Source organism: Vulpes vulpes, chromosome 16 (assembly GCF_048418805.1).
Source record: "Vulpes vulpes isolate BD-2025 chromosome 16, VulVul3, whole genome shotgun sequence".
In the NCBI taxonomy this organism is placed as follows: Eukaryota; Metazoa; Chordata; class Mammalia; order Carnivora; family Canidae; genus Vulpes; species Vulpes vulpes.
In genome coordinates this window covers 31309654-31337561 of record NC_132795.1, presented here as the reverse complement: position 1 = coordinate 31337561, position 27908 = coordinate 31309654, and positions in this window count along the sequence as shown.

Below are 27908 nucleotides of genomic sequence, written 5' to 3'. Positions count from 1 at the left end.
TGGTTAACTTGGTATTCCTAGCACCTTGCACATAGTAGGTATGCACCAAATACTTAATAAATTACTGGATCCCTAACCTTCTTGAGTTGATGTTGATAAACATTAGAACATGAAATGGACCAAGATAAGAATGAAATTGCTGAAAGAAATGATAAAAAGCAATTTTATCCATTCACTCATTCAGTATTTTATCAGGGGCCTACTGTGTGCCATATCTGAGCGAAGGAAACGATACGTGATTCCATTAGGGTATTATAATAGCAACTTAAAAATTGGCCTTCTGAGGCATTTGCTATAGTTGAAAGCTCTAACTAAAAGGCTCAGTGATTAGGAAGGAACTGAATAAAATCAAAATAAAGTATTATCTGGGCAGGAATTTCCCAGTAAATCTGGTTTAATAAAAATTTCACACGAATCATTTTTTAACTGACACTGAAGCACTGTGAACTCTTTGGAAGACAAATGTCAAGGAAATAAATGTTAGGCATTGCTAATTTTAAATGCACTTGCAATATGGTGTCTAATATAAAAGAAGTATTTTTATCTGATTTTTGCTACTTATTATCCTTTCCTGCTTTTCAGGTTGAGGAGGCATTATACGTGTTTCTAAGTGTTTTTCTTTCCTTCTGATATAAAATTCTTACTTTGTTCCCATCGAAGGCACTGTTTAAGAATAAGGCAAAAATTAATTAAACTATTCTTAAAGTGTCTTCACACTTGGAGCCTGATTCATTTAAGTCAATTTTCAAAATAAATCTTATTTATTAGAAAAAAAACCCAAAGATTTACAGGGAAATTGAGAAGACAGTACAGAGAATTCTCATGCACTCGCACTCGATGTCTCCAATTATCGATATCTTATATTAGTACGGTACAAATATTAGCTAATGAATCAATATTAAAATATTTGCATTAACCAAAGACCATACGTACTTTATTCAGATTTCCTTAGTTTTTGCTAAGTTCCCATCCCTCACATCACATTACACTTGTCCTCATGTTTTCTTAGGCTGCTCTGGATTGTGACAGTTTTTCAGCCTTTCCTTGTTGTTGTTGAACACCTTGAGAAGTAGGGTATTTTGTAAAATCTCCCTCAGTTGGGACATGTCTGTCGTTTATCTCATGATTGAACTGTGATTGTGGATTATATACAGAGATATAATGCCATCTTTATTATACCATATAAAGGATAGATACTATCAACATGATTTATCAGTCTTGGTATGGATCTGATCATCTTGCTGAGGTAGTGTTTGTCAGCTTTCTCCATAGTAAAGTGATTATTATTATTATTATTTATTTTAACTTTTTCATAACATATTTTGTAGAAGGAAGTTACTATGTGTATTCCACACATAAGAGTGGATGAGCTATGCTCATCCACTTGAGGGTGGAATGTCTGCACAAATTGTTTGAAATTCTTCTACATGGGAGATTTCTCTTTCTTCTGTGTTTGTTTGTTTGTTTCTTTTTCACAGATGTTATTTATTTATTTGAGAGAGAGAGGAGAGAAAAAGCATGAGCGAGAGGGGCAGAGGGAGAGGGAGGAGCAGGTTCCTTGCTGAACAGGGAGCCTGCCTTGAGATCTGGATCATGATCTGAGCCTAAGGCAGAAGCTTAACTGACTGAGCCACCCAGGTGCCCCTCTTTCTTTCTTTTACAATTTTTAATATTAGTATAGATTCATGGATATTTATTTTATGCTTTGGGTTATAATCCAACACTACTTATTTTGTTGCTTATATTGTCTCCTCTCTGGCCACGGGAGCTCTTTCAGTTGACACCTGTGTGCCTTTAACATATTTCCATGAGTATGGAGTCTCTTGTCTGTTCCTAAATTTTTGAAAGACAAACTTTATGTAAATATCATTTTTGACTGGCACTTTGTTTCTGTCCCCATCCCTATCTTTGCCTCCTTCCCTCTCTCTTCACTGTTTCATTTCTTTATTTATTATGATCTGAAAATAGGAAAGGACATGGGATTTCAAATTTTGCTATTTTAAGGTAAATCACTTCTCCTTGGTGCCTAGCCAGTGGTTCTCAAATGTTAGTGTGCAAGAGAATAACCTGGAGAGCTTGTTAATATGGCCAGCCAAAATTTTAATTTTTTTTAGGTTAAAGGAAGGGGCAGGTTAGGATTCTACATGTTAACCGGTACCCTCAGAAAATAATAATGGAGTTCTTTGAGGGCTTTGCTTTGAAAAGCAGTGAGCATGAGGGCAGATGGCTGTTCTGACACACATATTTATTATTTCTAGTGGCTTGGACCCATATACCCACCGCTTGTGATAGAAAGGGATATAGAGGGATCCCTGGGTGGCGCAGCGGTTTGGCGCCTGCCTTTGGCCCCGGGCGCGATCCTGGAGACCCGGGATCGAATCCCACGTCGGGCTCCCGGTGCATGGAGCCTGCTTCTCCCTCTGCCTGTGTCTCTGCCTCTCTCTCTCTCTCTCTCTCTGTGACTATCATAAATAAATAAAAATTAAAAAAAAAAAAAAAGAAAGGGATATAGATTTGGGGATTTTCTATCGCCATAGGAGAGAACCCTAAAATACTCAGGATCTATGCTCAGAGTTAGTTTTATAGTTTAGCATTTGAGTATATATAAGATTCCCCCGTCTTTTTGTGCTCAGTATAGAGTGTTTAGGACCCCACAGCAGCATTTCAGGTCTGAGAGGGAACTGAGGGATCATCAGCTCTGGTCCTCTCCTCTGAGGCACAGGAAAGAAACTGAGAGTTCTGGAGGATTGGATTTTCCAAGTTCACACGCTTATTGGTGGTAGAGCTAGGTCTGAAGAAGGTCTTCCTAGAGATTGTTGCATCAAGACAGACACCATTGAACATAACTAGTTTAGATAGGCATTTGTGAAATAGACAATCTTGGGTTACTCTTTCTGCTTTTATACTTTCATATAAAGGTACAAATGCATCTAGGTTTCAGGATTACCCCTTCTGTTAGTTATAAGAGTAGATGATGTAAATATCAGTGTTTGCCATTTGAAATTCTCTGTTTAACTATTTTTAAATTGAGTTTTAAAAATATTAAACCTGGCACTTAGTTCTCGGCTTGGACAAACTTAATCTGAGTAAGGTTGGCTTCTCTGAAAATATAGGCAATTAGATATAGAAGCATGAAGACTTGGAAAGTGAAAGGGTAGGCAAGGTCTCACGGCTGAGGTTTTTTTCGGGGAATACCTTTGCTTAATTAATTCATCAGGCAGTATTCTGATGGCGCACATGGAGACCTAATTCGAATCCCTTTTAGGGTGCTTCATGAAATGTAACTATCTGGCAGAAGAAAGACTACTTTGGTTGAATGTTTTATTGAGCTAAAGTGACTCTAATTCTAGATGAGCCTGAAGCTGTGATGTTAACGTTTTGTGGTCGTTTAAAGAACTCTGGACCAGAATCGAGTCTTGACTTTGCGCCTTGCCACCTGTGTGAATTACTGAGCAGTGTGCATTACTTCTCGTGTCTTCTCAGTTTCCTTATCTGTTAGTTGAGGGGATCGGTCTCCATACCGTTCATTAACTCTTTGTTTTTAATGACAGTCACAGATTTGTCATTATTGGACCATCACTAATAAATATCACAAAAAGTGAATTCATTTCTCTTTCTCCCTCTCCCTCGTTTTTTGCATTTTTCCATTCTGGAACTTTGATTTGCTTTTTAGAATACTTATTTATTTGAACTGGGAAGGAGTTGCAGGTCATTTTCCATTCACATTCGTAACTTTTTATGATCTAATGAAGGTCATTTCATAAATGAATTGCTGAGGACGGCTGAGCCGTCCAGTACCCTTTTTTAATTTAAATTTAAATTAAAAAAATTTTTAATTTAAATTCAATTTGTCAACATGTAGTATAATACCCAGTGTTCATCACATCACTTGCCCTCCTTAATGTCCGTCCCCCAGTTACACTATCCTCCCACCCACCTCCCCTTCCGCAATCCTTTGTTTCCCCGAGTTAGGAGTCTCTCATAGTTTATCTTCTGCGAGACCCAGGAAATTTAACAAAAATCCCCTACCCCTGGACAAGCAGAGCAGTACTGATTCCATTTTGTGCTACACCTGCCACCTGCTGTGTGACCCCCACGTAACCAGCTTATTGCTTATAAGGTACTGCCCCACCCTAGTCAAGCCGCTGGGCACACCCTAACCGGAAATCAGCTCATAACCATGTAACCCTGCTTTGTGCCCACCAAAACTGTGCACCAATTCCGAGCAAAGTAATAGGCCAGCTCAAATGGATACTATAGGGTAAGATGTAATTCAATCGGCCACTTGTGTGTGGACCGACATGACTGTGCAACTTTCTGCGTATTCCATGGGCCACTGGCCCCTATAAAGCTGCTACGCCTCTTAGTCTCGGGGTCCAAGTCCCTGCTCCGCTGTGTCGGGTACACTTGGACCCAAGCTCGAGCTTGTAAATAAACCCTCATGTGTTTGCATCGGTGTCGGGTCCTCGGTGGTTTCTCGGATTAGCAATCTTGGGGACAACACTGCCTCTCTCAATTTTCTCCACTCAGTTTCCCTCCCCTCCCTTATGATCCTCTTCACTGTTTCTTACATTCGACATAAGAGTGAAACCGTATGATAATTCTTTCTCCACGTGGCTTATTTTATTCAGCATAATACCCTCCAGTTCCATGTCCATGAAAATGGTAGGTATTCATCCTTGCAGATGGCTAAATAATAATACATTGTATATATAGACCACATCTTCTTTTTTTAAAATTTTTTTATAATTTTTAAAAAATTTTTATTTATGATAGTCACACACACAGAGAGAGAGAGAGGCAGAGACATAGGCAGAGGGAGAAGCAGGCTCCATGCACCGGGAGCCCGACGTGGGATTCGATCCCAGGTCTCCAGGATCCTGCCCTGGGCCAAAGGCAGGCGCCAAACCGCTGCGCCACCCAGGGATCCCCAGACCACATCTTCTTTATCCATTCATCTGTTGCAGGACATCAAGGCTCCTTCCACAGTTTGGCTATTAACATTGCCGTTGTGAACATTGGGGTGCAAGTGTCCAGTCATTGCACTACATCTGTGTCTTTGGGGTAAATACCCAGCAGTGCAATTGGTGGGTTGTAGTATAGCTCCATTTCCAGCTTTTTGAGGAACCTCCACACTGTTTTCCAGAGTGGCTGCTCCAGTTCACATTCCCTCCAAAAATGCAAGAGTGTTCCACTTTCTCCACATCCTCTCCCACATTTGTCATTTCCCGTCTTGTTAATTTCCCCCATTCTCACTGGTGTGAGGTGGTATCTCATTGTGGTTTTGATTTCTATCTCCCTGATGAAAAGTGACGTGGAGCAGTTTTTCATGTGCTTGCTTGCTCGCTCTGTGTAGGTCTTCTTTGGAGAAACGGCTGGCACCTTTAAGTTGGAGAAGAGATGGCATCTCAAGGGGTGTTATTTCCTGTCATGGCCACATACCAGAAGGCTCTTGAGTATGTGTGTGTGCGTTTGCCTGTGCCTGTGAGGAGAGGTCGTTGGATAGAATTTGAAAGCAGATCCTCTGCATATTTATAGGTCTATATCTATTTCTCTCTCTTTCTGCACACATCTATTTCTAACCATTTTGTCTCTATCTCTATAGGGAGATCTATATATGGACGTATAGAGATTAGATATAGAAATCTTTATTTTGCATATTTAAATATAAATCTATAGTTCTGTTTATAGATAATAATTATTATGTTATCAGTAATACATTGAATAATAAATATATTAAGTGGAAACATAGATTTATGTTTATATGTTTGTTTATATAAACATATATTCATGTTCCTGGGATCGATCTATCAGTGGATCTATCACTCTATCATCTACCTAGCTAGCTAGCTATATATCCCAGGAAGAGAGAAACCCAGATCGAACAGACGGGAATGTCCCCCTCCGGAATGTGTCATGCAAGAAGATAGGCAAAAATCTTCTGTACTTTCCTGATGTGCCGATGCAATTAACTCAGAGATGTACCTGTGATGTACTGTGGGCCAGGCGCCAGTGGTCAAGAGAGAATCCTTGAGACATTTTCCATGCAAAAAGGTGTTTTTATTAAAGTATGGGGACCGGACCCCTGGGCCTGAAGAGCTTCATCAGGATCCTGAGGAGCCTTGGTTATAAACTTTAAAGTTGCCGTGTGGGGTGGGGACTCTAGAGATAAAAGAAGTTTCCAAAAGGATTTTCACAGGTGAAAGATTTACAGGATCCTGGAGGTCTGGCTATCAGCAAACAAATGTTGCTTTTGGCCTCTAGCAAAGCATTAACATTCAGGCAGCTGTGAATTCTTTGAAGAATGTCCCACTCTGTCGGTTTCAAGTATTTGTTTATGGACTGCAAGTTTGTTAGGAAATGTAATGGTAGGGATGCCTGGGTGGCTCAGTGGTTGAGCATCTGCCTTTGGCTCAGGGCATGATCCTGGGGTCCTAGGATGGGGTCCCACATTGGGCTACCCGCTGGGAGCCTGCTTCTCCCTTTGTCTCTGTCTCTGCCCCTCTTTCTTTCTCTCTCTCTCTCTCTCTCTCTCTCTCTCTCTCTCTGTGTCTCTCATGAGTAAATAAACAAAATCTTTTTTTAAAAAAGCAGATGTAATTTTAATCTATATTTCTTTGGCCTTAGTTCCCCCTATCACCTGGGTCTTCTCTCCCTCCCTGCATCTCTTGGTTCGTTGGCCTTTGGTGGTGAAGAATCCAAAGGATATGAGGCAGGAGGAGAGTGAGATGGGATTAAGCCAATGAAGTAATTTCCCAGGGAGCTTGGGTAAGAGAAGTGCAGCAGGCGGAATGAAGTGAGAAAGTCAGGTTCTTGTCTCACGGAGTCGAAGAATGAATCTGGTGGACAAAGAAGAGTAAGTAAAGCGACAGGAGTTTATTAAGCAAGGATACCGAGAAAGCTCTCAGGAGTGGGAGGGGCCCAGGCTGGGTTGCCCACATGGGCCTCCACTGACAGTTTTTCATTTAGAACTGATCAGGGAGCTTGTGGCCTTCTCATTCTTGGGATGTCTTGGTTTGAGTAAGGACTAGTGATAACGGTTTACTTCTTTTTAGAGTCTGGTTATTCTTTGTTGGGCACAGAGGACTGTCCTAAAAAAGACCCTCTCTACCCATACCTGGGACAGGGTGGTCTCGTTTGTTTCTTTATTTCTGGTTTCCTTACATCTCAGCATCCTTATGATCTTTGTGAGCCTGAATCTGTAGCCCCCTACCTATTTCTACCTACCTAGACTCTCGTGTTCCTCAGTCAAGAACAGGAGAGATGTGGCTCTGAGAAAAGGTGCACTAAGAAGCATTGTCACAGTTTCAATGTGCCCTCCGCACGATTTGTGTTACCCAATTACTTCCAAACTCCTTTTTCCTCCTTTTTGTTTTGGATGGCAATGCTGCTCTGTGACTGACCTACACGATCAATGACTCGGTAACAGTTCAACTCTGTGGAGAGAACCCAAGGGTCTGCTGGGGAAGTATGAAGGAGAAATGTGGACTTGCTTGTTTTGCCCTCAGAAATCAGCATTAAGACTACAGGTAGTCCTCTGGGACATAGATCGAAACCCGGTGGGGACGGAGCCTGTCTCTGTACCTGCCATATAGAAGGCCAAATAGACTTCTTTTGGAGACGGATGGGTGTTGAATAAATAGGAGAATCTCTGTATGCTGGGTCTGTTTCAGGTCACTGATTCATACTTAGGGAACTGGTTCTCTGAACAAGTCCTGGGAAAACGTATCCTAAGTTATTTGAAAAGGAGTAGTAAGATAGATAAGGAGTTCAGAATTGAGAAAAATATTAAAATCATGTGAGGAAAGTAGAGGTGTTGATCCCGGAAGTGGGTTTCTTGCAATTTACTCACTTATAGCTCGTATATTCTGAACAGAAAAAAGAAAGGGAAGGAACCGCATGTGCTCGAGGTCATCAATTTCATCTATAAAAAGGAAATAATACCACCTGTCCCGCAACACTGTCGTGAGGACTAGAAGTGATGGCTGTTGATGTAAAGACTTGCTAGGTCCAGTCACCATAAAATGTAAAAACAACACACTTTATTAATATAGCAAATACCAATAAAGCTGCAATATACATTTTCTTATTTATTATTTATTTATTTATTTATTTATTTATTTATTTATTATTTGAGAGAGTGAGACAGAGGGAGAGAGAGGCAGAGACAGAGACAGAGGGCGAAGCAGGCTCCATGCAGGGAGCCTGACGTGGGACTCCATCCTGCATCTCCTGCATCCCACACTGGGCTGAAGGCAGTGTTAAATTGCTGAGCCACCGGGGCTGCCCTGCAATATACTTGTTAAAAATATATTTTACTTATTTATTCATGAGAGGGAGAGAGAGAGAGAGTGAGAGAGAGAGAGAGAGAGGCAGAGAGACAGAGACACAGGCAGAGGGAGAGGCAGGCTCCATGCAGGGAGCCCGAAGTGGGACTCCATCCTGGGTCTCCAGGATCACGCCCTGGGAAGAAGGCAGTGCTAAATGGCTGAGCCACCCAGGCTGCCCATTTTCAATTCTTCTTAAAACACACAATTTGACTTCTTTCTAGCAAAGTTTTATGCGAGTTGGTGTACTTATCAATTAAAAGCTGTAGGGTATGGATCCCAGACTGCCCCTAAGGTGCATGTTCAGAGCCCTCCAGGTGCAGCCTGGAAACCCCCGAGCTTGTCTGAGGCCACATCCACAGCTATGGCTACCAAGTGCCATAGGCAGTCACGATTTACTGGATCAGAAACCCAGTTCTCTCCTGAAACATCTGAGTCAGGGAATTGGTTTATCTCAGGGCAGGGTGAAAAAAGCTTACACTATCAGGATTTCTCTCATCCTGAGAAAAATGCTTAGCGTTTTTTTGTCTGTTTCTTTTTTCTCATGTTGTTTGGCTATTTCTCTTGTCCTATTGCCGTACTTCCTTTGGTAATTAGTTTTGGAAAGAAATTGCTCACATAATGAAAATGATCTAGAAACTCAGGTTAACAAAATATTCTAGCCAGTGTGGATATGTGTGATTCACAGTTGCTTGAAGCCTACAGAATTTGTTTGCACAAATTAATACCAACTTTTAATAAACAGACTTTACTGTACACTGCTAAAAATATGTCCCTGTCAGAGGGGCAAGACAGCCGAAGAGTATGGTCCCCAAATCACCTGTCCCCACCAAATGACCTAGCTAACTTTCAAATCATCCTGAAAACCTATGAATTCGGCCTGAGATTTAAAGAGAGAACAGCTGGAATGCTACAGTGAGAAGAGTTAGCATTTCTATCAAGGCGGTTCCCACCTGGGCCTCACTTGGACCTGGTGACTCTAGTCCCCAACTGGGCCTCACCTGAGCCTAGTGACTCTGGTCCCCATCCGGGCCTCATGTGGACCTGGCGACTGTAGTCCCCACCTTGGCTTCACCTGGACCTGGTGACTGTGGTCTCCACCTTCACCTCACCTGGACCTGGTGACTCTGGTCCCCACCCAGGCCTCACCTGGACATGGTAGCTATGGACTTCATCTGGACCTGGTGACTGTGGTCCCCACCTGGGCCTCACCATACCTGGTGACTGGGCTCCTCAGCTACCAATGACTAGGATCCAGAATGGACCCTTAGTTGCTACTGACACCAGGACCATCCCCAGGGTCTCACTTGTTCCTGGTGACTATGGTCCTTGTCTGGGCTGACCTGACTCATCCTTGGCTCTGATCGTATGGTCTCCCCTATCGTGAGTGTGTATTGTCTATGGTCACTTCTGGGCCTCACCTGATGGTGCTGGGCCACGATATTGGCCCTTTGCCAGGCCAGTAGGTTCTCTGAGTCCTCCTGCACGGTGCTGCAATCCAAACACATCCAAGAATGACGGTGCATGAATACCTTTCAAGGACCCATGCATCCGGGTGCTCCCCGTGGGCAGGTCCCTGTCCGTCTGACCGGAGCCAGAGACAACCCCATAGCCCTGAGGGGCACAGGCTGGGCTGGAACATCACACGCGGGCCCCCACTGCCTGTCTTTTGCTCGCCCACCTACAGTCCACCTTCCCAGCCACTGTCCCAGGACACGCCATCACCCTGGGATCACAGAGCGCTCCCACCCCGGTAACAGGAGCACACGGGCGGAGGACCCAGGAGGCTCTGGCAAATGCCGATCTGATGCTCTGATGCTCGGGGTGATGTCTCCCAGCCCGGGGAGATCGAAGGTTTCTCTGAGATTCCACAAACACAACGACCGAGGGGAGAAAGCAATGGAGTGGACTTCATCAAAATTAAAACCTGATGCCAGCAAGAGTGCGACCACACTCCCCACCCTGAGGGCAAGGATGCGTGAATATCCTGAGGGGGGGCCTGGGGGAAGCACCAGGGACTCCGCCCACATTCCAGTGCGTGAAGAGCAAGCCTGTTCACCGGCCAGGGGGACCCAGCAGGCCCTGACTGTCCTCCCCTCACCACATGGTGGGGCGGGGGGTGGGGTGTCATCTCTGTCGGGGTCCATGCATCTAGGACAAGCTGGAAAGGTCATGTATTGGGTCTCCCTGCATAGCACAGGCCTTACAGGGGAGTGGGGGTTCCAGGGAGCTGCCGGTCTCTGACTGCAGCCTCCTTCCCTGGACAGGGCCTTAGGGGGCTGCCCTCACCCCATGGGGCTGTGGAAGGGCTGCAGGAGCTGCTCACGGTCATCTCATTGGGGTCGGGGTGTTTTGGACCCCAGCCCGGGAGGCCAGCGCCCCCACCCAGACCCACAGGCCCCAGAGTGGCCCCCGGGGAGCAGGCAGCGGCCACTCACCTGTGACCTGTCGCTGTGTGAGCGCCTCCTCTTTATGCACCGGGTACTGGGGAGAGTGGGAGTACTGGGGAGAGTGGGGGTACTGGGGAGAGTGGGGGTACTGAGGAGAGTGGGAGTACTGAGCTACTGGGGAGAGCGGGAGAGTCCGGTCACTGTGAGCCAGATCCAGAGCACGAGTGCTTCCTAAGCTCTGCAGACGCACAGTGAGCGCCATGCAGCGGTGGAACCCGGGGGTGGCACAGTTCCGCCCACAGTGGGGTCCCGCATCATGACTGTGGGCAGGCGGGGTCCAATCAGCACTTAGCCCTTCACCCTGAAGGCGGAGGGTCCTGGGGGAGGGTTCTGTCCCACGCCAGGCGGGAGGGGGATGCAGGCACCCTCCCACATCCTCAGTTCCCATCCTTGGGCCCTGTAGGCCTCCCACCATTCTAGGTAGACTGGGGGTCACAGATGTCCCCCCGACCCCCAGAGTTCACAGCATGGGGTTGCACTTAACATTCGAGGGGCTCTTGCGTGGTTCAGTCGGTTCCACGTCGACTCTTTAGTTTGGCTCAGGTCAGGATCTTGAGGTTGTGGCGTGGAGCCTCGCGTGGGGCTCGGGCTCCGTTGGGTGAGGAGTCCGCTCCAGGTTCCCCCTCTCCCTCTGCCCCTCCCTACTGCACCCTTTCTCAAGTAAATCTTCTAAAAATTAACATGAAGACACGTGAGCATCTTTATCCCCTCTGCAGAGGTGCCTTCGTGTGTGTAACGACCGTGTAAATGCCTTTCACGGACCCACCGGGAGTCCTACCAGAAACCCCTTTTCCTTGATATTTATTGAAGTACAGTCAACACACAACGTGACAGTAGTTTCAGGGTTACAACTAGTGACTTGACAATTCTGTGCCTTATTCAGCTCCCCCCACGAGAAGCGGCGTCACCATCTGTCCCCGTACAAAGTTGTCACAACAGTACTGACTCCATTCCCTAGGCTGTACTTTCTAAATTTCTGTGACTTATTTTATTTATGATCCAGACGCTTATAGCTGTTACTATCGTTCATCTACATTGCCCACGTCCTACCCACGGCCCCTCTGTCCATCAGTCAGCAGGATCCATCACATTAACCAGAGAAAGGACATGGGGCAGCCCCGGGTGGTTCAGCGGTTTAACGCCTGCCTTCAGCCCAGGGCGTGATCCTGGAGTCCCGGGATCGAGTCCCAGGTCGGGTTCCCTACACGGAGCCGCCTTCTCCCTCTGCCCGTGTCTCTGCCTTTCTCTCTCTGCTGCTCTCTCTGTATGTCTCTCAAGGATATATAAATAAAATCTTTAAAAAAAGAAAAACGAGAGAAAGGACAAAAAGCATACGATCCTCTCAAGAGTTGCAGAAAAAGCATTTGACAAAGTACAACTTCAAAAGCCTAGTGGGTTTTGAGGAAATGTCTATCAACAGAATAAAGTTCCGCTAGGAAGGCCCGCAGCTGACATCCTCTTCAAGGGTGAAAACCTGAAATCGTCTCCCCTAAGGGCAGGAACAAGCCAAGGAGGTCCCCTCTCAGTGCTGGAAGTCCTAATGTAGTCAACAGACAGGAAACAGCAAAGGTTCCACTCCTGGAAGGGGGACGTCACACTGTCCCTATTTGTTGAAGACGCGGTGCTAGAAACAGGAAACCCGAGAGCCCCCACCAAAACCTGTTAGAACTAATGATTGAATTCAGTAAATTCATGGGACACCAACTGAACCTACAGAGCTCAGTAGCCTTGCTGCGTCCTGACAATGAGCACTCAGGAACGAACAGACGTGACTCCCTTCTCAGGAGCATCACAGAGACTAAATAATGAGACTGAACGAAAGGAGCACAAGACTTGTGCACTGAGCCATACCAGGCTCTGGGAGGCCGTCCTGGGCTCGTGGGGTGGAAGCCTCCTCTTGTGAAAATGTCCACAGTTCCTGAAGCCACCCTCGGTTTCAATGTCATTCCTATCAAAATCATGGTGGTAGATCCTAGAAGTAGGAAAAAAAAAAAAAAAAACCCTAACATCCGTCAGCCCCCACAAATGACCCCGGACAGCAAATCAGTATTGGAAAAGCAGGACAGAGTGGGGCGCAGCACTTTCCTATTTCGAACGATGTCACAGAGACACAGGATAAAGCAGTGTGGTTCTCGGCCCCCTGCTGGCTCTGTCAGTTAAGCATCGACTCCTGACCTCACCTCAGGTCCTGATCTCGGGGTCGTGGGTCCTAGCCCTGGGCTGGGCCAGGCACGAGGCATGGCGCCTACTTAGACCCACAGGGGGTGGTTCCAGCATAAGCTGAAGGAGCAGAACAGGGAGTCCAGAAGGAAATGTGCTCTGATACAACTGATTTTGTTTAACTTAATTTAAACCCAATTAATTAATGTATAGTGTATTATACTTCCAGAGGTAGAATTCAGGGATTCACCAGTTGGAGAGAACAGCAGTGCTCGTGACATCACCTGCCGTCCTTTGTGCCCATCCCCCGTTATCCCCTCCCCCGCTCCCCTCCAGAGACCCTCAGATTGTTTCCAATGATTCAGATCTGTATTTCCTGCATCTGTTTTCATCTTATTCGTTTTTCCTTCCCTTCACAGATGTTCATCCGCTTTGCTTCTTTAATTCCACCTATGAATGACACCATAGGGTCATTGTCTTTCCCGACTGACTTATTTCACTTAACAGGATCCCTCTAGTTGTATCCGCGTCATTGCAAATGGCAAGATTTCCTTCTCTTTGATAGCAGTACCATTCCTCTCTCTATGACCATCATCTATCTCCCATCCTCTATCCATCATCTGTCTGAAGGCACCGAGGCTCCTCCCACAGTGTGGCTACTGTGGACCCGGCTGCTGTGGACATCGGGGCGCAGGTGTCCCGCCCGGCGTTTCATTGCATCTGTATCTTCAGAGTGAGCTCCAGGCCGTGCACCTGCCGGTCGCAGGGCAGCTCTATCGGTAAGTTCCTGAGGAGCCTCGGCACTGTTTCCAGGGCAGCTGCACCAGCCCGCAGTCCCGCCCACAGTGGAAGAGGGTTGAGTGAGTCTTGGCGGACACGGTAAAAGTCTGGTCCACATTTCATTTCGCGTCCTGTGGGCTCCAATTCCTTGTCCTTAAGTATTTCTGGGGAAGCCGGGTGTTGTGCTCCATTTCAGCACGATGTTTCCGAAGCTCATAGTGTTGGACCCTAGCTCACAGGGGCCAACGTGTCCCGGTAGACGCCCCAGAGACTCAGACCCCAGACAGGCAGATGCAACTAGCAAGAGGGGTTTTTTTTTTTATGACAGTCACAGAAAGAGAGAGAGAGAGAGGCAGAGACATAGGCGGAGGGAGAAGCAGGCTCCATGCACCGGGAGCCCGACGTGGGACTCGATCCTGGGTCTCCAGGATTGCGCCCTGGGCCAAAGGCAGGCGCTAAACCGCTGCGCCACCCAGGAATCCCTAGCAAGAGGGTTTTATTGAACGTTTGCGCAAACGGGCCCTCGGCCTCAAAGGTGGAAGAGCCCCGATTGGCAATTACAGGCATCTTTTAAAGGCAAACCGCGGGATTAGCATAGCATTCGGGTTAAGACACGATTGATTTCTTTGAAGGTCAACATGAACATGTTCAGGGACTTTCCAGTCAGGGCGTGGTGGGGGGGGAATGGTTTTCTTATCTCGGAAAAACCACAGAATGTTTTTCGTTGCTTAAATTCCGGGAAGGCGCCTGGATGTGTTGCCTCTGGGTTAGGCGTGGTCCTAAATTTTCCCCTGGGGTGGGGGGGTGGGGTTGGGTTTCTTCAATAGGTCTCAGCTGGAGCCTGGAAGGAGGCAGGTCCCGCCCTGGGCGTGGGGACGCCGCCTCCCTCACCGCCTCCTTCAGCGCCTGAGCCCAGGCCCGAGTCAGGGGGCGTGTGTACGCAGTAGGCCTCGTCCGCCTGCAGTAACAGGAGCCGGTCTGTGCTCTGGCTGCCTGAGGAGGACGTGGGGCCGCGTCCAGGCTGACAGGAGCCCCGGCCTCCTCAGGACCCGCAGGTAGGCTTCAGGACCATGTGGAGCCGTGTCCTCGCTGACAGGAGCCTGGTCTCCTCATGACCCACGGTGAGACTTCAGGAAGATGTGGGGCCGCTTCCTCGCTGACAGGAGCCCCAGCCTCCTCAGGACCCGCGGTGAGTTTTCGGGAAGATGTAGGGTCACGTCCACGCTGACAGGAGCCCCGGCCTCCTCAGGACCCACGGTGAGTTTTCGGGATGACGTGGGGCCGGGTCTACACTGACAGGAGCCCCGGCCTTCTCAGGACCGGCGGGTAGGCTTCAGTCCCATGTGGGGCCGCGTCCACGGTGACAGGAACCTGGCCTCCTCAGAACCCGCAGGGAGGCTTCCGGAGGATGTGAGGCATAGTCCACAGTGACAGGACCCCCCTCGTCCTCAGGACCTGCTGTCTATGACTCAGGAAGACATGGGGCCACGTCTGCCATGACAGGAGTCCGGCTTCCTCAGGACCCGCTGGAGGACCCTGGAGGCGCTGTTCGGAGTCACATCCACCTCAGCAGCAGCTACTCAGAACGACAAGGTAAGTGAATGGGGACAATTGAGATAGGGTTAGGGATTAGGGTGAGCAATATGTGGTTAGAGTGAAATTAGATGATATGGATTAGTGATCATGGTTATGCGTTCGAGTTCCTGGTTAGGGTGAGATGTGGGGGAAGGGTCAAGAGTTAGGAGTAAGGTATGGATTTGGGATTAGGAAACTGAGTTAGGGAATGGATAAGGGTGATGTTACAGATAGGTTATAGGGTTTAGGGTTAAGGGATGGGGGAGGGAATACATTTAGAGATAGAGCAGGGGATGGGGTTGAAGTTTAGGGTTAGGGGTTAAGGCAGGGGTTTGGGCTAGGTTTAGGGTACAATTAGGGATTAGGGTACGGGTTAGGGTTAGGAAACGGGTTAGGGTACAGGTTAGGGATTAGGGTACGGGTTAGGGTTCGGGTTAGGGGTTAGGGTTAGGGTTAGCGTTAGGGTTAGGGTTCGGGTTAGGGTTCGGGTTAGGGTTAGGGTTCGGGTTAGGGTTAGGGTTAGGGTTCGGGTTAGGGTTCGGGTTAGGGTTCGGGTTAGGGTTCGGGTTAGGGTTCGGGTTCGGGTTAGGGTTCGGGTTCGGGGTTAGGGTTCGGGTTAGGGTTCGGGTTCGGGTTAGGGTTCGGGTTAGGGTTCGGGTTAGGGTTAGCGTTAGGGTTAGGGTTCGGGTTAGGGTTAGGGTTTGGGTTAGGGTTCGGGTTTGGGTTAGGGTTCGGGTTAGGGTTAGGGTTCGGGTTCGGGTTCGGGTTAGGGTTCGGGTAAGGGTTCGGGTTCGGGTTAGGGTTCGGGTTCGGGTTAGGTTTCGGGTTAGGGTTCGGGTTCGGGTTAGGGTTAGGGGTTCGGGTTAGGGTTAGGGTTCGGGTTAGGGTTAGGGATACGGTAAGGATTAGGTTTAGTGTTAGGGTTAGGGCAAGGTATAGGGTTAGGGTTAGGGTTAGTGATAGGGTACTGTTTAGGGTTAGGGTTAGGTTAGCGTAGGGGTTAGGTTAGTGTTAGGGTTAGTGTGAGGGTACGGGTTAGGTTTATATTTAGGGTTAGGTTACGGGTTAGGGTTAGGGTTAGGTTACGGGTTAGGGTTAGGGTTAGGGTTAGTTTATGGGTTAGGGTTAGGTTTAGGGTATTGGTTAGGGTAAAGGTTAGGGTTAAGTTTAGGTTACGGGTTAGGGTTAGGGTAGGGTACGTGTTAGGGTTAGGGTTAGGGTACAGTTTAGGTTTAGGTATAGGTTTAGGGTTAGGGTTAGAAACGGGTTTGGGTTAGAGTTAGGGTTAGGGAACAGGTTAGGGTATGGGTAAGGGTTAGGGTACTGGTTAGGGTAAGGTTTAGCATTAGGGTAGGGGTTATGATTAGGGTTAGGGTTAGGTTTAGTGTACGGGTTAGGGTTAAGGTGAGGCTTAGGGTTATGTTTAGGGTACGCGTTAGGGTTAAGGTTAGGGTTAGGGTTAGGTTTAGGTTTAGGTTTAGCGTTAGGGTACGAGTTAGGGTTATGGTTAGGGAACGTGCTAAGGTTCGGGATAGGGTACTGGTTAGGGTTAGGGTTAGGGTACGGGTTAGGGTTTGGGTTAGGGTTAGGGTAAGTGTACTGGTTAGGGTTAGTGGTAGGGTTAGGATACAGGTTATGGTTAGGGTTACGGTACGGGTTCGGGGAGGGAACAGGTTAGGGTTAGGGTACGGCTTAGAGTTAGGTTGAGGGTACGGGTTAGGGTTAGGGTTAGGATATGGGTTAGGGTTAGGGTTAGGGATACGGTACGGGTTAGGGTACGGGTTAGGGTTAGGGTTAGGGTACTGGTTAGGGTTAGGTTGAGGGTTAGGGTACGGGTGAGGTTTAGGGTTAGGGTTAGGGTTAGGATACGGGTTAGGGTTAGGGTTAGGGTACGGCTTAGATTTAGGGTGAGGGTTAGGGTACTGGTTATGGTTAGGGTTAGGGTACTGGTTAAGGTTAGTGTTAAGGTGAGAGTACAGGTTATGGTTAGGGTTAGGGTTAGCATTAGGGTACGGGTTAGGGTTAGGGTTAGGTTACGGGTTAGGGTTAGTGTTAGGGTTAGGGTTAGGTTTATGGACGGGTTAGGGTTAGGGTTAGGGTTATGGTACGGTTTAGGGTTAGGGTTAGGGTACGGGTTAGTGTTCAGGTTGTGGTTAGGTTTATGTTTCGGGTTAGGGTACGAGTTAATATTAGGGTTAGGCTTAGGGTACTTGTTAGCGTTAGGGTTAGGGTTAGGGTAGGGTTTAATGTTAGGGTAAGGTTTAGGTTTAGGGTACGGGTTAGGGTTAGGGTTAGGGTTAGGGTTAGCGTTAGGATACGTGTAGGGTTACGGTTAGTGTACGGGTTAGGGTATGGGTTAGGGTTAGTGTTAGGGTTAGGTTCAGGGTACGGGTTAGCAATAGGGATAGGCCTAGGGTTAGGTTTAGTGTATGGTTTAGGGTAGGGTTAGGTTACGGGTTGGGTTAGGGTTAGGGTAAGGGTACGGGTTAGGGTTAGGTTCAGGGTTAGGGTTAGGGTAAGGGTACGGGTTAGGGTTAAGGTTAGGGTTAGGGTTAGTGTACTGGTTCGGATTAGGTTTAGGGTACAGGTTAGGATTAGAGTAAGGGTTAGGGTTAGGGTTAGGTTTCAGGTTAGGGTTAGGGTTCGGGTTAGGGTTAGGGTTAGGGTACTGGTTAGGTTTAGGGTTAGGATTAGGGTACGATTAGGGTTAGAGTTAGGGTTAGGGTACGGGTTAGTATTAGGGTTAGGGTTCTGGTTAGGGCACTCTTTAAGTTTAGGGTTAGGGTTAGGGTACAGTTTAGGGATAGGTTTACGTTTAGGGTTAGGGTTAGGATACGGATTAGTGTTAGGGTTAGGGTTAGGGTACGGGTTAGGGTTAGGTGTAGTGTTAGGGTACGGATAATGTTTAGGGTTAGGGTTAGGGTTAGGGTACGGGTTAGTGTTAGGTTTAGGGTACGAGTTAGATTACGGGATAGGGTTAGGTTTAAGGTACGGATTAGGGTAAGGGTTAAGGTTAGGGTTAGGATACGAGTTAGGGTTAGGTTTAGAGTTAGGGTTAGGGTTAGGATTAGGGAACTGGTGAGGCATAGGGTTAGAGTTAGGGTTAGGGTTAGGGTACTGTTTAGGGTTCGGTTTAGGGTACTGGTTAGGGTGAGGGTTAGGGTAGATTACGGGTTAGGGTTAGAGTACGGGTTAGGGTTTGGGTTAGGGTTAGGGTACTGGTTAGGGTTAGGTTTAGGATACGAGTTAGGGTTAGGGTATGGGTTAGGGTTAGGGTCCGGGTTTCAGTTAGGGTTAGGGTACTGGTTAGGATTAGGTTTAGGTTTAGTGTTAGGGTACGGGTTAGGGTTAGGGTTAGGTTACGGGTTAGAGTTAGGGTTAAGGTACGGGTTATTGTACGGGTTAGGGTTACGGTTAGGTTTAGGGTATGGGTTAGAGTTAGGTTTAGGGTTAGGGTTAGGGTACTGGTTAGGGTTAGGTTAGGCTTAGGGTAGGGGTTAGGGATAGGGTTAGGTTTAGGGTAGGGTTAGGGTTAGGTTACGGTTTAGGGTTAGGGTCATGGCTCGGGTTCGTGTTAGAGGTAGGGTACGGGAAACGGAACGGGTTAGGTTTACGGTAGGGTACAGGTTAGGGTTAGGGTACTGGTGAGGGTTAGGGTTAGCGTTAGAGTACACGTTACAGTTAGTTTTAGGGTTAGGTTTAGGGTACGTTTTAGGGTTTGGGTCAGGTTTAGGGTTAGGATTAGGGTACTGGTTACAGTTAGGGTTAGGGTTAGGATTAGGGTACAGATTAGGGTTAGGTTTAGGTTATTGGTTAGGGTTAGATTTATGATAATGGTGAGGGAATGGGCTAGGTTTAGGGTTAGGGTACGGGTTAGTGTTAGGGTTAGGGTTAGGGTACTGGTTAGGATTAGGTTTAGGGTTAGGTTACGGGTTAGGGTTAGGGTTAGAGTTAGATTTCGGATTAGGGTTAGGGTTAGGGTACGGGTTAGTGTAAGGGTTAGGGTTAGGATACTCATTAGGGTTAGAGTTAGGGTATGGGTTACGATTAGGTTTAGGGTTAGGGTACTGGTTAGGTTTAGGGTTAGGTTTAGTGTTAGGGTTAGGATTAGGGTACTGGTTAGGGTTATGGTTAGGCTAGGGTTAGGGTTCGGGTTAGGGTTAGGATTAGGGTTAGGGTAAGGTTTTGGGTTAGGGTTAGGGTTAGAGTTAGGGTACAGGTTAGGATTAGGTTTAGGGTACGGGTTAAGTTTAGGTTTAGAGTTAGGGTACGGGTTAGGGTTAGATTTATAGTTAGGGTAGGGTACGGTTTCGGGTTTGCGTTAGGGTACACGTTAGGGTTAGTGTTAGGGTTAGGGTTAGGATAAGGGTACAGTTTAGGTTTAGGGTTAGGGTTATGGTCCGTGTGTGGGTACGGGTTAGTGTACGGATTAGGGTACTGGTTAGGGTTAGGGTTAGTGTAGGGGTTAGTGTTAGGGTTAGATTTAGGTTTAGGGTACGGGTTATGGTTATGGTTAGGGTTAGGTTACGGTTGAGGTTTAGGGTCAGGGCTCGGGTTAGGGTTGGTGGTAGGTTTGGGTTAGGGAACGGGTTAGGGTTACGGTAGGGTACAGGTTAGGGTTAGGGTTAGAGTACTGGTTAGGGTTAGGGTTAGTGTACGCATTACGGTTAGTTTTAGTGTTAGGATTAGGGTACAGTTTAGGGTTAGGGTTAGGGTTAGGGTTAGTAATAGGGTACTGGTTAGGGTTAGGGTTAAGGTTAGGATTAAGGTACAGGTTAGGGTTAGGGTTAGGGTCCTTGTGAGGGTTAGGGTTAGGGTACGGGTTAGGGAACAGGCAAGTGTTAGTGTTAGGGTACGGGTTAGTGTTAGGGTTAGTGTTAGGGTTAGCTTACTGGTTAGGGTTAGCTTTAGTGTTAGGGTACGGGTTAGGTTTAGGGTTAGGGTTAGGGTACGGGCTAGGGTTATGGTTAGGGTTAGGTTAAGGGTTAGGTTTACGGTTAGGGCACGGGTTATGGTACGGGTAAGGGTTAGGGGTAGGACACTGGTTAGGGTTAGGGTTAGGGTATGGGTTACATTTAGGGTTAGGGTTAGGGTTAGGATTTGGGTACTGGTTAGGGTTACGGGTAGGGTAGGGTTAGGGTACGGGTTAGGGTTAGGTTTAGGGTTTGGGTAAGGGTTAGGGTTAGGGCTGGGTACGGGTTCAGGTTAGGGTCAGGGTAGGGATTAGGGTTAGGGTTAGGGTACGGTTTAGGATTAGGTTTAGGGTTAGGGTACTGGTTAGGGTTAGGGTTAGCGTATGGGTAAGTGTTAGTGTAAGTGTTAGGGTTCGGGTCCGGGTTAGGGTTAGGGTATGGCTTAGGGTAAGGGTGAGAGTACGGGTAACGTTTAGGGTTAGGGTTAGGTTTAAGGTACAGGTTAGGGTTAATGCTTGTTTTAGGTTACGGTTATGGTTAGGGTTAGGTTATGGGTTACGGTACTGGTTAGGGTTACGGGTTACAGTTAGGGTTAGGGTACGGGTTAGGTTTAGGGTACGGAGTAGGGTTAGTGTTAGGGTTAGGGTACGGGTTAGAATTAGGGTTAGGGTTACGGTTAGGGTACTGGTTAGGGTTAGGGTTAGAGTTAGGGTTAGGGTACAGGTTAGTGTTAGGTTTAGGGTTAGGATTAGGGTTATGATACGGGTTAAGGTTAGGTTTAGGGTTAGTGTACGGGTTAGGGAACGGGTTTGGGTTTGGGTGTTGGTAAGGTTTACGGTCAGGGTACGGGTTAGGGTACGGGTTAGGGTTAGGGTACGGTTTAGGGTTTGGGTTAGTGTTAGGGTTAGCGTACTGGTTTGGTTTAAGTTTAGGGTAAGGGTACGCGTTAGGGTTAGGGTTAGGGTACGGATTAGAGTTAGGGTTAGGGTGAGGGAACTGGTTAGGCTTAGGGTTAGGGTAGGGTTTAGGGTTAAGTTTAGGATTAGGGTTAGCGTTAGGGTACGCGTAAGGGTTACGGTTAGGGCAAGGGTTAGGGTATGGCTTAGGATTAGTGTTAGGGTTAGGGTTAGGGGACGGGTTAGCAATAGGGTTAGGGCTAGGATTGGGTTTAGTGTGCGGGTTAGGGTTAGGGTTAGGGTTGGGTTAGGGTTAGGGTAAGGGTAAGGGTTAGGTGTTGGGTTAGGGTTAGGGTTAGGGTACTGTTTAAGGTTAGGATTAGAGTACGGGTTAGTGTTAGAGTAAGGGTTAGGGTTAGGGTATGGGTTAGGGTGAGGGTACGTGTTAGGGTTATGGTGAGTGTACGTGTTAGGGGTAGGGTAAGTGTTAGGGTTAGGTTACGGTGTAGGGTTAGGGCTGGGTACGGGTTAGGGTATGGGTTAGGGAACGGGTTCGGGTTAGGGTACATGTCACGGTACGGGTTAGGTTTAGGTTACGGGTTAGGGTTAAGGTTAGGGTTAGGGTAAGGCTTAGGGTACAGGTTAGGGTTATGGTTAGGGTACTGGATAGGGTTAGGGTTAGGGTACGGGTTAGGGTTAGTGTAAGGGTTAGGGTTAGGGTATGGTTTAGGGTTAGGGTACGGGTTAGGTTTAGGGTTAGTGTTAGAGTTAGGGTTAGCGTACGGGTTAGACAGGTTTAGGGTTAGGGTTAGGTTTAGGGTACGGGTTAGGGTTAGGGTTAGGGTACTGGTTAGGTTTAGGGTACAGGTTAGGGTTAGTGTTAGGGTTAGGATTACGGTACTGGTTAGGGTTAGGATTAGGTTACAGGTTAGGGTTAGGGTAGGGTACGTGTTAGGGTTAGGGTTAGGGATAGGGTAAGAATTAGGGTTAGTGTTAGGGTTAGGGTAAGGTATAGGGTTAGAGTTAGGGTTAGTGATAGGGTACTGTTTAGGGTTAGGTTAGCGTAGGGGTTAGGTTAGTGTAAGGGTTAGTGTTAGGGTACGGGTTAGGTTTATATTTAGGGTTAGGTAACGGGTTAGGGTAAGGGTAAGGGTACGGTTTAGGTTTAGGTAGGGCTAGGGTAGCGGTTAGGGTTAGGGTTAGGGTTAGGTTACGGGTTAGTGTTAGGGTTAGGTTACGGGTTGGGGATAGGGTTGGGGTTAGTTTATGGGTTAGGGTTAGGTTTAGGGTATGGGTTAGGGTAAAGGTTAGGGTTAAGGTTAGGTTACGGGTTAGGGTTAGTGTAGGGTACGTGTTAGGGTTAGAGTTAGGGTTAGGGTTAGGGTTAGGGTACAGTTAGGTTTAGGTATAGGTTTAGGGTTAGGGTTAGAAACGGGTTTGGGTTAGAGTTAGGGTTAGGGAACAGGTTAGGGTATGGGTAAGAGTTACGGTTCGGGTACGGGTTAGGGTATGGGTTAGGATTAGTGTTAGGGTTAGGGTTAGGGTACAGGTTAGCAATAGGGTTAGGGCTAGGGTTGGGTTTAGTGTGCGGGTTAGGGTTAGGGTTAGGGTCAGGTTAGGGTTAGGGTAAGGGTACGGGTTAGGTGTTGGGTTAGGGTTACGGTTAGGGTACTTGTTAGGGTTAAGGTTAGGGTTAGGGTACTGTTTAGGGTTAGGATTAGAGTACGGGTTAGGCTTAGAGTAAGGGTTAGGGTATGGGTTAGGGTGAGGGTACGTGTTAAGGTTATGGTGAGTGTACGTGTTAGGGGTAGGGTAAGTGTTAGGGTTAGGTTACGGTGTAGGGTTAGGGCTGGGTACGGGTTAGGGTATGGGTTAGGGAACGGGTTAGGGTTAGGGCACATATTACAGTATGGGTTAGGTTTAGGTTACGGGTTAGGGTTAAGGTTAGGGTTAGGGTTACGGTTAGGGTACTGGTTAGCGTTAGGGTTAGGGTAGGGTTAGGGTTAGTGTAAGGGTTAGGGTTAGGGTATGCTTTAGGGTTAGGGTACGGCTTAGAGTGAGTGTGAGGGTACGGGTTAGGTTTAGGGTTAGGTTTAGGGTTAGGGTACTGGTTAGGATACGGGTTAGGGTTAGGGTAAGGTGCAGGTTAGGGTTAGGGTTAGGGTACTGGTTGGGGTTAGGGTTAGTGTTAGGGTACGGGTTAGGGTTAGTGTTAGGGTTCGGTTTAGGGTGCAGGTTAGGGTTATGGTTAAGGTACGGGTTAGGGTTAGGGTTAGGTTACTGGTTAGATGTAGGCTAGGGTACGCGAAACGGTACGGGTTAGTGTTAGGGTTAGGATACTGGTTAGGGTTAGTATTAGGGTTAGTGTACGGATTACGGTTAGGATTAGGGTTAGGGTTTGGATTAGGGTACTGGTTAGGTTTAGGGTTAGGGTTAGGGTACAGGTTAGGGTTAGGGTTAGGTTTAGGGATAGGATTCGGATACCCGTTAGGGTTAGGGTTAGGGTTAGGTTACAAGTTAGGGTTACGGTTAGGGTTATGGTACGGTTTAGGTTCAGGGTTAGGATTAGGGTTAAGGTTAGGGTACTGGTTTGGTTTAGGTTTAGGGTTAGCGTACGGGTTAGGTTTAGTGTTAGGGTTAGGGTTAGATTTACGGCATGGGTTAGGGTACGGCTTAGGTTTAGGGTTAGTGTACGGCTTTGGGTACGGGTTAGGGATAGGTAACGGCTTAGGTTTAAGGTTAGGGTAAGGGTACGGGTAGGGGTTAGGGTTGGGGTTAGTGTTAGGTTAGGGGTTAGGTTAGTGTTAGGGTTAGTGTTAGGGAGCGGGTTAGGTTGAGGGTTAGGTTTAGGTTATGGGTTAGCGTTAGTGTTAGGGCACGGGTTAGGGTTAGGTTACTGTTAGGGTAGGTGTTAGGGTTAGTTTAGGGTTAGGGTTAGGTTACGGGTTAGGGTAAGGTTTAGGGTTACGGTTAGGGGACTGGTTAGGGTTAGGGTTAGGGTACGGGCAGGGAACGGGCTAGGTTTAGGGTTAGGGTACAGTTTAGTTTTAGGGTTAGGGTTAGGGTATTGGTAAGGATTAGGTTTTGGGTTAGGGTATGGGTTACGGTTAGGGTTAGGGTAAGGGTTCGGATTAGGGTTAGGTTACGGGTTAGGGTTAGGGTACGGGTTACGGTACGGAATAGGGTCAGGGTTAGGATACTGGTTAGTGTTAGAGTTAGGGTATGGGTTACGATTAAGGTTAGGTTTAGGGTACTGGTTAGGTTTAGGTTTAGGGTTATTGTTAGGGTTAGATAAGGGTACTGGTTAGGATTACTGTTAGGGTAGGGTTAGGGTATGGGTTAGGGTTAGGTTTAGGGTTAGGGTTAGGGATAGGGTTAGGTTTAGGGTTAGGGTACGGGTTAGGATTAGGTTTAGGGTATGGGTAAAGTTTAGGTTTAGGGTTACGGTATGGGTTAGGGTTAGAGTTATGGTTAGGGGTAGGGTACGGTTTGGGGTTCGGGTTAGGGTACACGATAGGGTTACTGTTAGGTTAGGGTTAGGATAAGGGTACAGGTTAGGGTTAGGGTTAGGGTTATGGTCTGTGTTAGGGTACGGAATAGTGTACGGGTTAGGGTACTGGTTAGGGTTAGGGTAAGGGTTAGTGTTAGGGTTAGATTTAGGTTTAGGGTATGGGTTAGGGTTACAGTTAGGGTTAGGTTATAGTTTAGGGTTAGGGTCAGGGCTCGGGTTAGGGTTGGTGGTAGGGTACGGGTTAGGGAACGGGTTAGGGTTACGGTAGGGTATGGGTTAGCTTTAGGGTTAATTTAGGGTACTGGTTAGGGTTTGGGTTAGGGTTAGGGTACGCGTTACGGTTAGTTTTAGGGTTAGGATTAGGGAATGGATTAGGGTTAGGGTTAGGGTTACGAATAGGGTACTGGTTAGGGTTAGGATTAGGGTACAGGTTAGGGTTCGGGTTAGGGTACTTGTCAGGGTTAGGGTTAGGGAACGGGTTAAGGAATGGGCTAGGATTGGGGTTAGGATATGGGTTAGGGTTAGGGTTCGGGTAAGGGTTAGGGTACTGGTTAGGGTTAGGTTTAGGTTTAGGGTACGGGTTAGGTTTAGGGTTGGGGTTAGTGTATGGGCTAGGGTTAGGGTTAGGGTTAGGTTAAGGGTTAGGGTTAGGGTTAGGGTACGGGTTATGGTAGGGGTTAGTTTAGGGGTAGGATACTGGTTAGGGTTAGGGTTAGGGTATGGGTTACGTTTAGGGTTAGGGTTAGGGTACTGGTTAGGTTTAGGGTTAGTGTTAGGATTAGGATTAGGGTAGTGGTTAGGGTTACGGGAAGGGTAGGGTTAGGGTATGGGTAAGGGTTAGGTTTAGGATTAGGGTTAGGGATAGGGTTAGGGCTGTGTACGGGTTAGGGTTAGGGTTAGAGTAAGGGTATGGGTTAGGGTTAGGGTATGGGATAGGGTTAGGGTTAGGGTTAGGGTACTGATTAGGGTTAGGGTTAGCGTACTGGTTAGTGTTAGTGTAAGTGTTAAGGTTAGGGTCCAGGTTAGAGTTAGGGTACGGCTTAGGGTAAGGGTGAGGGTACTAGTTAAGGGTTAGGGTTAGGGTTAGGTACAGGTACAGGTAAGGGTGAGTGTTTGTTTTAGGTTACGGTTTAGGGTTAGGGTTAGGGTATGGGTTACGGTACTGGTTAGGGTTACGGTTAGGGTTAGGTTACGGGTTAGGGTTAGGGTTAGGGTAAGGGTTTCGGTATGGGTTAGGGAGAGGATTAGGGTACTGGTTATGGTTAGGGCTAAGGTTAGGTTTAGGGGACAGGTTATGGTTAGGTTTAGGGTTAGGGTTAGGGTTAGGATACGGGTTAGGTTTAGGTTTCGGGTTAGGTACGGTTAGGGTATGGGTTCGGGTTAGGGTACTGGTTAGGGTTTGGGTTAGGGTACGGGTTAGGGTTAGGGTAGGGGTTCGGGTATGGTTTAGGTTTAGGGTTAGGTTACGGGTTAGGTTTAGGGTTAGGGTTAGGATTAGGGTTAGGTTACGGTTTAGGGTTAGGGTTAGGGTAAGGGTACACGATAGGTTTAGGGTTAGGGTACGGGTTAGGGTATGGGTTAGGGTTAGGGTACTGGTTAAGTTTAGGGTAGGGTCAGGGTAGGGGTTAGGGTTAGGTTTAAGTTTAGGTTTGGGGTATGGATTAGGGTTAAGGTTAGGGTTAGGTTTAGGGTTAGTTTTAGGGGTAGTGTTAGGGTATGGGTTAGGGTTACGGGTAGGGTACGGTTAGGTTAGAGGTAGGGTTAGGGCTGGGTACGGGTTAGGGAACGGGTTAGGGTATGGGTTAGGGTTAGGTTATGGGTTAGGGTTAGGTTTAGGGTTCGGGTTAGAGTATGGGTTGGGGTTAGGGTTATGGTTAGGGTACTGATTAGGGTTAGGGTACGGTTTAGGGTTAGGGTTTGGTTAATGGTTAGGTACGGCTTGGGTAAGGGTGAGGGTACGGGTTAGGTTTTGGTTTAGGGTTAAGGTTAGGGTACTGGTTAGGTTTACTGTTAGGGTACAGGTTAGCGTATGGGATAGGGTTAGGGTTTGTGTTAGGGTACTGGCTAGGGTTAGGGTTAGGTTTTGCGGTAGGGTACGGGTGAGGGTAGGGGTTAGGGTACAGATTAGATTTAGGGTTAGGGTTTGGTTACGGTTTAGGGTAGGGAACGGGTTAGCGTACGGTTTAGGGTTAGCATTAGTGTACGGGCTTTGTTAAGGTTTAGGGTTAGGGTATGGGTAGGGTTAGTGTTAGGGTTAGGGTTAGGGTACTGGTTAGGGTTTGGTTTAGTGTTAGGGTTAGGACCCGGGTTAGGTTTAGGGTACTGATTACGGTTAGGTTATGGGTTAGGGTTAGCTTTAGGGATAGGGTACGGGTTAGGGTAAGGGTCGAGTTAGGGTTAGGGTATTGGTTCGTGTTAGGGTTAGGGAACGTGTTAGGGTTAGTGTTAGGTTACGGATTAGGGTTAGGGTTAGGGTACAGTTTAGTGTTAGGTTTAGGGTTTGGGTACTGGTTAGGGTTATGTTTAGGGTACGGGTTAGGGTACGGGTTAAGATTAGTGTTAGGTTACATTTAGGGTAGGATTAGCAATACGGTTAGGGTTAGGGTTAGCATTAGGTTTAGGGTACGGGGTAGCGTTAGAGTTAGGGTACGGGTTAGGGTTAGTGTTAAGGTAAGGGTACACTTAGGGTTAGGGTTAGAATTAGGGTTAGGGTACGGGATAGGGTTAAGGTTAGGGTTAGGGTAAGGTACTGTTTAGGATTAGGTTAGGGTACGGGTTAGGGTTAGAATAAGGGTTAGGTTTAGGGTTAGGGTACGGGTTAGGGTACGGGTTAGGATTAGGGTACGGTGTAGGGTTAGGGTAAGGGTTAGGGTACGGATTAGGGTTAGGTTGAGGGACCAGTTAGGGTTAGGGTTAGGGTTAGGGTTAGGGTACGGGTTAGGGTTAGGTTACGGGTTAGGCTTAGGGTTAGGTTACGGGTTACGGTACAGTGTAGAGTTAGGGTTAGGTTTAGGGTTAGGTTCCTGGTTAGGGTTAGGGTTAGGTTATGTGTTACTCTACGGGTTAGTGTTAGGGTTAGTGTACTGCTTAGGGTTAGGGTTAGAGTTAGGGTACGGTTAAGGGTCAGGGTTAGGGTTAGCGTTAGGGTACGGGTCAGGGTTAGGGTTAGGTTACAGGTTAGGGTTAGGTTACAGGTTAGGGTTAGGTTTAGGGTTAGGGTATGTTTTAGGGTTAGGGTTAGGGTTAGGGTAATGGTTTGGTTTACTGTTAGGGTTAGGTTACGTGTTAGGTTTAGG